This window comes from Salmo salar, chromosome ssa09 (genome assembly GCF_905237065.1).
Source record: "Salmo salar chromosome ssa09, Ssal_v3.1, whole genome shotgun sequence".
Taxonomy (NCBI): domain Eukaryota; kingdom Metazoa; phylum Chordata; class Actinopteri; order Salmoniformes; family Salmonidae; genus Salmo; species Salmo salar.
This window is the reverse complement of record NC_059450.1, coordinates 84675335-84687357: the sequence shown is the minus strand read 5'-3', so window position 1 is coordinate 84687357 and position 12023 is coordinate 84675335. Positions and strand designations below refer to the sequence as shown.

The 12023-nt window shown below is 44.2% G+C and overlaps 1 pseudogene; it reads left to right on the top strand.

The window, feature by feature from the left end:
• The first annotated feature begins 5544 nt into the window (after positions 1-5544).
• LOC106612063 (DNA polymerase alpha subunit B-like) lies at positions 5545-11973 on the top strand (annotated as a pseudogene).
• The last annotated feature ends 50 nt before the right edge of the window (positions 11974-12023 follow it).

The window sequence follows — 12023 nt, the reverse complement described above, 5'->3', positions numbered from 1 at the left end:
ACCGGATTGTGCGTGCGCATGGGCGAGATCTTGCATACCTCTTCGTACTTCGGCGCTCTCCACTCCATGTGCTCCCCATAATAAGCACGAGGTGTTGGCTTCAGGGGCATCCTTGGCCCAGCCACCCACCCCGTGTGCCCCCCCCCCCCAAAACATTTATTGGGACTGCCTCTCAGGCTTCCTTGCTAGCCTCGTCCCAATGTACTTCTCCTGGTCCTCACCGTTCCTTCGCCACGGACCTTCTCCCGCCAGGATTTCCTCCCATGACCACGATTCCCTGTAGTCCTCCTGCTTCCTTGGCTGCTCCCTCTTCTGTTGCTTGGTCCGGTTGTGGTGGGTAGTTCTGTAACGATTGTCGTGTGTGGAGGACCAAGACGCAACAGGGAAGTGTATACCCATCTTCACTTTTTAATATATAAACAAAAGAAACACGTATACAATTAACAGAAACGACACTAACCGTTCTGTTAGTTGACAAGCACAAAACAGAATACACCTACCCACAATCCACAATACAAACACACCCCTAATTATAGGACCTTCAATCAGAGGCAACAATAGACCGCTGCCTCCAACTGAAGGCCCCAACACCAATTAACTAAACATAGAAATACAAATGACTAGACAGAACATAGAAATAAACTAACATAGAACAATAACCAAAACCCTGGACTAATAAATCAAATACCCCTCTCTACATGGACACATACACACAACCACCCTGAACCACATAAAACAAATACCCCCTGCCACGTCCTGACCAAACTAAACACTAACAAATAACACCTTTACAGGTCAGAACGTGACATGTTGAGAATAGCCTCCCATTTATCTCTAAATTCAGTTTTACCTTGTGCTCCAGTAGCTGGAAACTTCATAATACGGAGTCGTCTGGGGATTAGGCCTTTCCTCCAATAGTAAGACAAGGTGATAGAATTGAGGTCAAGTTTTGTATCTTTCTCCATAAGGTGTTGCAAGTCTCTGTAAGCCTTGTTTAAGTCCATTCCAGTATTCTCTGTGGCTGTCATCTCATCTAGCAATGAGGTAGTGGTAATAATCCTTTGGCCCTCTTCATGGGAATAGGAAAATCTTGTAGCCTCTTGGGTAAAATCCATAGTTTGAGTTGAAAAATGTCCCCAAAAACACAGAAAGAATTACTGTGGAGCTGCTTCCTCTAAGCACCACCCAAGTGCTATGCTTAACCTCTATGGGCTATGTGGGACGCAAGCGTCCCACCCCTGGTACACCCAATCAACAACAGGTGAAATATCAAGAGCGCCAAATTTGAAAACAATTAAATGTCAATTCAAATTTCTCAAACATACAACTATCTTACACCCTTTGAAAGATAAACATCTCCTTAATCTAACCACGTTGTCCGATTTCAAAAAGGCTTTACGGCAAAAGCATAAAGTTAGATTATGTTAGGAGAGTACATTGACAATAGCTGTGTGTAATGTTTTGTCAGGAGAGTACATTGACAATAGCTGTGTGTAATGTTTTGTCAATTCAAAGACAGGCGTCACCAAAAGCAGAAAACCAGCTAAAATTATGCACTAATCTTTGACAATCTCCATCAGATGACACTCCTAGGACATTATGTTAGACAATGCATGCATTTCTTGTTCTATCAAGTTCATATTTATATCCAAAAACAGCGTTTTACTATGGTGTTGATGTTGAGGAAATCGTTTCCCTCCAATAACCGCCAGTCAACCAGCACAACAAATTAAATAATTACTATTCGAAAACATTGGTAAAATATTATATTGTCATTCAAAGAATTATAGATTTACATCTCTTGAACGCAACCGGATTGCCAGATTTAAAAATAACCTTACTGGGAAATCACACTTTGCAATAATCTGAGCACTGCGCCCAGAAAAATACGCTTTGCGATACAGACTAGCCGCCATGTTGGAGAGATCTAAAATCGAAAATACTATGTAAATAATCCATTACCTTTGATTCTCTTCCTCAGATGTCACTTCCAGGAATCCCAGGTCCATAACAAATGTAGTTTTGTTCGAAAAAGCTCATAATTTATGTCCAAAAAGCTCCGTGTTGTTAGCACATGATCTATGCCAGCCGGACTTCTCGTCATGAACGAGGGGGGAAAAAAATATTTACGTTCATTCAAACATGTCAAACGTTGTATAGCATAAATCATTAGTGCCTTTTTTAACCAGAACATGAATAATATTCAAGGCGGACGTTTGCATTCTCTTTTAAAACGTTTTGGAACGAGAGTACCCAACATGAACTCCCGTGCCAGAGTCTAATCGGCCACCACCGTTCCAAGGCTCTTGTTCGTTCAGTTCTCACAGTATAAGACTCAAAACACTTTCTAAAGACTGGTGACATCTAGTGGAAGCCATAGGAAGTGCTCAACAATTAATAAGCCCCTGTGTGTTTCAATGGCATAGGCTTAAAGGTAATTCAACACATCAGGTATCCACTTCCTGTCAGAATTTGTCTCAGGGTTTTGACTGCCATATGAGTTCTGTTATACTTACAGACACCATTCAAACAGTTTTAGAAAATTCAGAGTGTTTTCTATCCAAACCTGAACAATAATATGCATATTCTAGCTTCTGAGTTGGTGTAGGAGGCAGTTAAAAATGGGCACATATTTTTTTCAAAATTGTCAATACTGCCCCCTAGCCCCAAGAGGTTTTAACTAGTAAAAAGAGGAGGAAGGGAAGCGCTACTAAGGTACACAATAGTAAATGTTGGTAGACAGAAGGTGCTCTTTGGTAAAAGGGGTCATCTAGTGGACATTTTGCTCAATTGCCCTCAGCTATGTTTAGACTCTTGTTGTTCATGTTTTGCTGTGTTCTAGTGTACTATGGAATATATTGCTTTCTTATTCTTGACACTTCTCCCAGCCATATTTAAGGTTAGAACTACCTTTCTAAGTGTTCTGATACTTCTAGCTTGGAGTTACATTTTTATGATAACATAGCTACAGTATTTCACTTTAAAGTGTGTATAGTATTGCTTACTAGGTGTGTCCAATCAATTTTAACCACTACCTATTCAAATTAGGGTTAATTGGAAAAGCTGTTAAAAAGAGAACATTGTATTATTTCTTTGTACTCCCTGACGAAGGCCATGCAGTCGAAACGCGTCGGATTTTAAAAACATTGTTTCTATTGAACATGCCATACTAATAAAGGCATTTTAATCAATTATATGAAGAGTGCCTTGGTCCTCCTTTCTTTTTGATGACCAACTCACCCCTTTTACCAAAGAGCACCTTCTGTCTACCAACATTTACTATTGTGTACCTTAGTAGCGCTTCCCTTCCTCCTCCTCCTTGCAGTGAGGGATTGAGTCATATGGGACATTAACCACATTTCCATAATTTAGCATTGAGTAGGCGTGACTATGCAAAGAGGTGCATGTAGCCTATCATTATCATCAATATTTAGAAATGTTTACATTCTGAAATGCCATCCACTGAACACGGCTTGTTATGTATTATAATGTTCAGACCAGAGCCTTGCTGACAAACTAATTATAATTTTCAGACCAGAGCCTTGCTGACAAAATTATTATTATTTTCAGACCAGAGCCTTGCTGACAAACTAATTATTATTTTCAGACTAGAGCCTTGCTGACAAACTAATTATTATTTTCAGACTAGAGCCTTGCTGACAATGTCACGTCCTGACCAGTATAGGGGTTATTTGTTATTGTAGTTTGGTCAGGACGTGGCAGGGGGTGTTTGTTTTATGTGGTTCAGGGTGTGTTTTGTGTATGTGTTTAGGTAGAGGGGGTATTTGATTTATTAGTCCGGGGTTTGTTAGTCATTGTTCTATGTTAGTATATTTCTATGTTCTTAGTCTTTTGTAGTTCTATGTTTAGTTAATTGGGGTTGGACCTTCAATTGGAGGCAGCTGGTTATTGTTGCCTCTGATTGAGGGTCCTATAATTAGGAGTTTGTTTTTCATGGGATTTTGTGGGTGATTGTTCTTGTTTAGCTGTTTGCCTGACGAGACTGTCAAGTTCGTTTTGTTTTGTATACGTTTATGTGTTTCCTTCTTCACCAATAAAAAAAGATGAGTATACATTTTCCCGCTGCATCTTGGTCTCTACCCTACGACACCCGTAACAGAATCTCCCACCATCAGCGGAGGAAGCAGCAACAGAAGCACTGTCGGGAATCATGGACATGGGAGGAAATTCTGGATGGGGCTGGACCATGGCACCAGGCTGGGGAATATCGTTGCCCACCGGAGGAGATAGAGGCAGCCAAGGTGGAGCGGCGCTGGTATGAGGCTTTATGCGCGCCAATGGAGAAGCACGAGAGGCACCCCCAATAAAAAAACTTGGGGGGGGCACACGGGTAGTTTGGCGGGGCCAGGATTGAGCCGCAAGCCAACTTCCCGTGCTTATTATGGGAAGCAACTGGAGGGGAGAGCGCCGGAGTATGCGGAAGTGCGCACGGGTGACGGGTACGCATAGTCCGGTGCGAGCGATCCCAGCCCCTCGCAAGTGCCGTGCTAGAGTAGGCATCCAGCCTGGAAGGAGGATGCCTGCACAGCGCATCTGGCCACCAGTACGCCTCCTAGGCCCAGGCTACCCTACGCCTGCTCTACGCATGGCAACCATCAGGCCTCTGCACAGCCCAGTTCGCCCTGTACCAGCGGGTCCGCTTGTGCAGGGCTGCTATTTCCATCCAGCCAGGACGGGTTGTGCAAGAGGTGCGCTCCAGACCTCCAGTACTTACCCATGGCCTGGTATATCCAGTTCCTGTTTCTCGTGCTGACCCTGAGGTGCGTATCCATAGTCTGGCGTCTCCTAAACCAGCACCACGCACCAGGCTTCCAGTGGTTCAGCCCAGTCCAACTCGTCCTGTTCCTGCTCCTCGCAGTAGCCCTGAGGTGCGTGTCCCCAGTCTGGTACCTCCACTACCAGCCCCACGCATTAGGCTTCCAGTGCGTCAGCCCAGTACCTCGTCCAGAGTGTCCGGCAACAGTACCTCGTCCAGAGTGTCCGGCAACAGTACCTCGTCCAGAGTGTCCGGCAACAGTACCTCGTCCAGAGTGTCCGGCAACAGTACCTCGTCCAGAGTGTCCGGCAACAGTGTCTAGTCCGGAACCGAGTGAGTCGGCCTACAGTCCAGAGCTCCTAGAGTCGGCCTACAGTCCAGAGCTCCTAGAGTCGGCCTACAGTCCAGAGCTCCCAGAGCAGAGTCCAGGGTCCTCAGTGACTGGCCTCTGGCAAAGGTATGCAGTGGGGGTGGTTTGGTCAGGTAGGGGATTAAGGCCTGAGCCTAAGCCACCTCCACTGTAGGAGGTTTGGGGAGGTGGGGGTGTACCACAGGACCCGTCGGTGACGGCAGCCACCCTCCCTTCCCTCCCTTTAGTTTTGGGATGTATTTTTGTTTTGGGGGTTATTTTAGTTTTTTTGTGTGAGGTGCATCCGGGGTCTGCACCTTTTGGGGGGGGGTTACTGTCACGTCCTGACCAGTATAGTGGTTATTTGTTATTGTAGTTTGGTCAGGATGTGGCAGGGGGTGTTTGTTTTGTGGTTCAGGGTGTGCTTTGTGTATGTGTTTAGGTAGAGGGGGTATTTGATTTATTAGTCCGGGGTTTGTTAGTCATTGTTCTATGTTAGTATATTTCTATGTTCTATCTAGTCTTTTGTAGTTCTATGTTTAGTTAATTGGGGTTGGACCTTCAATTGGAGGCAGCTGGTTATTGTTGCCTCTGATTGAGGGTCCTATAATTAGGAGTTTGTTTTTCATGGGATTTTGTGGGAGATTGTTCTTGTTTAGCTGTTTGCCCGACGAGACTGTCAAGTTAGTTTTGTTTTGTATACGTTTATGTGTTTTCCTTCACCAATAAAAAAAGATGAGTATACATTTTCCCGCTGCGTCTTGGTCTCTAACCTACGACACCCGTGACAGACAAACTAATTTAGAGTGTGACGCTAACAATCCATCTGCTAATTTCAAACAGTCATTCTTTCAACACTCTTACCATTAACATGACCTTGCTACCACCTCTCAACAGATCCCCTCTGCAGTGACACTGTGTACTGTATAGACAGAGCACAGTGTCAGGAACCTGAGCCAGAATGGATCCCCGCTGTGGATCAGGCCCTCTCTCTGTTCCTGTTCCTCCAGCACAGTGACCAATTCCTCTCCCAGCTCTCTGACTTCATGGGTGAGGAAATAAACTCATCAAAAGCTCTGCTTTAGTTACCCTGACTGAAGAAGCTGTGGTTCACTAAACAATAAAAATGAGTCTGTCTTACCACAGGCTTGACTCAAAGTCTCAACACAATATGATTTAACATGCAGTTACAGCTCACTGTGCTCAAGAGATAGGAAGCAGACCACAGTCAAACTCCTGTTGATCAAACTGTGATTCATTGAGACTTCATGAGTAACACCCACTGGAGTTAGAGGTGGCTATATTTCTGTTTACTCAAAGAACACAGTTATGAAGATCAAATATTGTATTAATCACATGCGCCGAATACAACAGGTGTAGACCTTACTGTGAAATGCTTACTCACAATGCTCACAAATGCTTACTCACAGGCCCACAAACCAACAATGCAGTTCAAGACAGTAAAAAAATGTAATAAAAAGTAACACAATAACGAGGCTATATGCAGTACAGGGGGTACCGGTGTCGAGTCAGTATGTGGGGGTACAGGTTAGTCGGTCATTTTGTACATGTAAGTAGGGGTAAAGTCACTTTGCATAGATAATAACCAGCGAGTAGCAGCAGTGTAAAAACAAAGGGGGGATTTCAATCTAAATAGTCCAGGTGGCCATTTGATTAATTGTTCAGCAGTCTTATGTCTTGGGGTAGAAGCTGTTAAGGAGCCTTTTTGACCTATACTTGGTGTTCCGCTTGCCGTGCGGTAGCAGAGAGAAGTCTATGACTTGGGTGACTGGAGTCTTTGACAATTTTTAGGCCTTCCTCTGACACCGCCTAGTATACAGGTCCTGGATGGCAGGAAGCTTGGCCCCAGTGATGTACTGGGCCGTACCCTCTGTAGCACCTTATGGTCGAATGTCAAGCAGTTGCCATACAAGGCGGCGATGCAACCGGTCAGGATGCTCTCGATGTTGCAGCTGAATAACTTTTTGAGGATCTGGGGACCCATGCCAAATCTTTTCAGTCTCCTGAGGGGGAAAAGGTGTTGTGCCCTCTTCACGACTGTCTTGGTGTGTTTGGACCATGATAGTTCGTTGGAGATGTGGACACCAAGGAACTTGAAACTCTCAACCCGCTCCACTTCAGCCCCGTCAATGTTAATGAGGGCCTGTTCGGCCCTCAATTTCCTGTAGTCCATGATCAGCTCATTTTTCTTGCTCACATTGAGGGAGAGGTTGTTGTCCTGGCACCACACTGCCAGGTCCCTGACCTCCTCCCTATAGGCTGTCTCATCGTTGTCGGTGATCAGGCCTACCACTTGTGTTGTCAGCAAACTTAATGATGGTGTTGGAGTCGTGCTTGGTCACGCAGTCGTGGGTGAACAGGGAGTACAGGACCGGACTAGGCACACAACCCTGAAGGGCCCCCATGTTGAGGATCAGCGTGGCAGATGTGTTGTTGCCTACCCTTACCACCTGGGGGCCGCCCATCAGGAAGTCCAGGATCCAGTTGCAGAGGGAGGTGATTAGTCCCAGGGTCCTTACTTTAGTGATGAGCTTTGTGGGCGCTATGGTGTTGAACACTGAGCTGTAGTCAATGAATAGCATTTTCACACAGGTATTCCTTTTGTCCAGGTGGGAAATGGCAGTGTGGGGTGTGATTGAGATTGCATCATCTGTGGATCTGTTGGGGCGGTATGTAAATTGGAGTGGGTCTAGGGTTTCTGGGATAATGGTGTTGATGTGAGCCATTTATAATATGATATGTTGTGTTATCATGATAAGTGGCCAAGCCTAACACTACGGCTGTGTTACTTCTGTGATATATTCCAGATTGTGCAGGAGATGAGTTGAGTTCAGTATTATAAATACCCTTGTAGCCGTGGAAATGGTATGTGAGCATAGGACTAGTAAATTATATGTTTACCACTGTGTTCCTTAGGCGGACACACTCACCGGCAGCAGACCTTCCAAGAACTATGCAAGTGGGAAGGAAATCTGAACATGTTGACATTTCCGTTTTCTTGTATAATAACAGTGTCACGACTTCCGCCGAAGTCAGTCCCTCTCGTTTGGGCGGCGTTCGGTGGTCGACGTCACCGGCTTTCTAGCCATCGCCGATCCACTTTTCATTTTCCATTTGTTTTCTCTTTGTCTTACACACCTGGTTTCAATTCCCCAATTACTTGCTCATTATTTAACCCTCTGTTCCCCCATGTTTGTTTGTTAGTAATTGTTTATTGTATTGCGGTCCGTATGTGTGGCCTTGTATTTATACGACGTGTATTGTGAATTATTTGACTAAATTGCTTTCAATACTCATATCTGCTGTCCTGCGCCTGACTCATCTCACCAGCTACACACAGGCGCATAACAAACAGACAATTTTTTGTATTTGTTTAGTATTGTGATATTTATGAATTACAAAATAAATGTATTTTTATATGATATGAATGCAAATTAAAACTGGAAGACACAGCGAGACATTGTTTTTGCCAGTGATTTATTTATTTTATGGATTAAACCATTAAGCACCACTATCAAAGGAAACAGTAGACAGCAGTGTACTCAGAGTACTCGCTCTTCCCTGGACAGGTGGTCACCATGGAGGGCATGAATACCTCAGGGAGGAAGTTGGTAGCATCTAAACTCTGAGGTCAGAGGGATTCCTCTAAAACATCTTTGTTCGATTTCCTGGATCCTGATCAAGCCTATTCCAAGACTAAAAGCATGTTCGACTGAGATTCTCAAGCTGACCGGTATGACTTCATGGAGATTCTCAAGCTGACCGGTATGACTTCATGGAGATGCTCAAGAAACCCTCTCCCTACATCCCCTCTGATGGCCTGACCTTTGACCCCCTGGTGGACCTCATCAACGTCATTATCGGGGACCTCCCCGATGTCTGCATACTGGTCAGTAGAATTTACCTCTCTTTATGAGGTAACACACACGTTTGCTGTCTGACTGTAGTTTGTATGTTTGTCCCTCACATCTCCTCTCTAACCCACAGCTGGGACCCTTTGTGGACTCCTAACATGAGCAGATAGAGGTACCTTTTCCTTCTCTCTTGGTTACTGACTCTAGAGTTAGTTTTACATATCTAGGATGTTGACTTGCATTTTATATCAGAAGTTGATTTCTTTCTTTCTTTGCATGTGACAGAAATCTCTGTTGACCGAGACGTTTGATGCCATCTTCTCCAGATGTGTGGGGAGCATCGTGAAAGGCACCGAAGGGTAAATATGACTTTATATTAACCTATCCACTACACACACTGCCTCATTTTACACCCTACATACCGACCACATTAGCTCAAATGCTTCCCTTGCTGTTGTAAACATAGTTGTACTTCCTCCTCAGAGTTGGATGTCGGTTTGTATTTGTTCCCCCCCGAGAGAGATGTCCACCATCACTTCATTTACCCACAACCCCCTTTCACCCTGCCGGACCTCCGCAAGGACGATGCAAAGGTAAAGTGGCCCACATGATGTCATTCAGAACTGAGACACCTGCTGTCACTCAGAAAATGGAATGTATTATCATACAGGAAAAGAGACATCTTCATTTGTAGAAAAACGGGCATGCCCTCGCTCAATAATGTGTTACATTGTTTTTTCATTGGCTCTTCAGCATGTGACCCTGGTGCCTGACCCCTGCACCCTGCTCATTGAGGGCGTGACCTTTAGCCTGACCTCTACAGACATCCTGTCCTACATGGGAGCAGAGGAGGTCAGCTGGTGAGTACATGTGTGTTCTGCTCCAAACCTCTACACTCTTTCTCTTTGGTGTTTCTAGATTCACATTGCTTACCATGAGTGCTCTTTTAATCAAAGTAATTATAAGGTGATACTGTTCTGTGTCGCTGGTTCGGACAGATTCTCACGCATCTTGAAACATATGCTGACCTGGAGAAAGTGAGTGAGCACATGGACAGAGGGGTCTAAGTGATTGATTTTATTTGACAATTTAAAAACACAATAAAACCACAAATGTGGATACAATGCATAAAACAATGTCTAGGAAAAGACAAAGTTAAACATATTTCCATTGTGTTCAAAAACATCAAACATGTTACACATTAGCAGCTGAAAGCTGAATTGTAGTAAACGTCACTTGGCCAAAATAATGGGGGGGAGAGTGTTTAGCTTGAAGGGCATAGATTCAACCCACTACTATCCTGTGTCCACACAGCAATTATTTCACTTCCTGACTATTGTTCTTGGACTTGTTGAGGGAAAGAATAATTCATTTCTTCCCTGTTCTGTGTGTAATTATATAGCTACTACCCCCTGTAACCGCCTGTGGAGGAGGTGAACATGGACTATGAGACGTTCCAGAACCACGGCCAGATGCCCCTCAGTCATGATGTGCTCATCGTCTCCTCCGAGCTGCGCTTATTCATCAAGGTGAACAACATGTGTGGTGGTTAATTTCTGTACTATCAAATTAGGAGAGACAAACCTTTCACATAAGTCAGAGTTATACTTAAACTACATCTTTAATAATAAGAGCTTTGCAATAGCAATGACTTTCAACGATTCACCATTTTCTAATGATCCGTTGAGAGTGACAACACAATGGCTACTGAGATCTTTTATAGCAAAGATCCACCCCCTAGTCGACATAACAAACCACAGATATGAGAAATTATCGTTCAGTTTGGTCCATAAGACGAGGTTGCTATCTTGTTCCTGTTACTCCTAGCACAAAAACACCAACTCATCCAATGGCATAAATCAATTGTCAACTCTAGATACTCCCATCTCAAGTAAAAACCCCTTCTTGACCCAACTCCTGGACAAGCTCAATGAGGGGAGTGAGTCTCTAAGTCATACACTATCCCAGGATAAGTGCAACATCAGAGAGGACATACAATGGTTCCAGACACTGCCATACACCTCCCCCCAATGCCAAAGGAGGGAGTGACTTGCGCACAGACATTGTGGAAACCAGTAATTGGTTCCCCATTAATCACACCATCCCTTCAAATGGTTTAACAGATACATTCACATATGAAGACAATGTTCCCCCCTGTCCTCTCCCTTTCTGATATTCTGCATAGCACCAGAGACATGTAAAAGACAAGCCTGACCTCTCCCCTCTCTGGGCCCCAGGTAACTGAGCCCCAGCTGAGGGAAGAAGTGCAACTGCCAACACCAGAGTCCAAAGGGATACATTCTAATAGCAAGTATATCACATAAGCATATTATGCAGATAAGACATCTTAATTATCTATGTTACCCAACTAATTCTGATTCATCCGCCACATGGCTGGTTCACACAGTGGAAACTTACTCGGCCTCTCTCTCTCTTTCCCTCTCTCCATCTTTCTCTCTCCCTCTTTCTATCTCTCTCTTCCTCCCTCTCTCTCTGACACACACATTTACAATGAAGCTTAAACGTGTATGTCTTTTTCACAGGATGTGATTGGCTGCGTATGTGTCAATCCTGGATGCCTGACCAAGGGCCAGGTGGGAGGGAGTTACGGCAGGCTGCTCATCCAGAGGAGCTCCACATCGATAGATGGAAAGAGAGTCCGTCCCTGTGATGCCAGTCAAGTGGTCAAGATCTAACCTGAATTAAAGACTGACTGAAGATTGATTCCTCTCCTACCTCTAATATCCTCTAATATTACAAAATGATCTATTGTACAACAACTATTAATGTAGCTAGCTGCTTACGATAATTTCATTGGATAATTTGCTCAGTCCTGTATGTGCTTGTTATCCTACTGAATCACTAGTGATTTTACAGTGTAGTTTTCCTGAGACATGTTGGGCACTTCAATGATTATCAGTCATATATTCTGATTCTCACACTCTTCTTGTTAATAAATCATTATTTCTCAATCTGCTTATTGTGTTGTATTTATTTTCAGCTGGCATTGTTCAACCAGTGA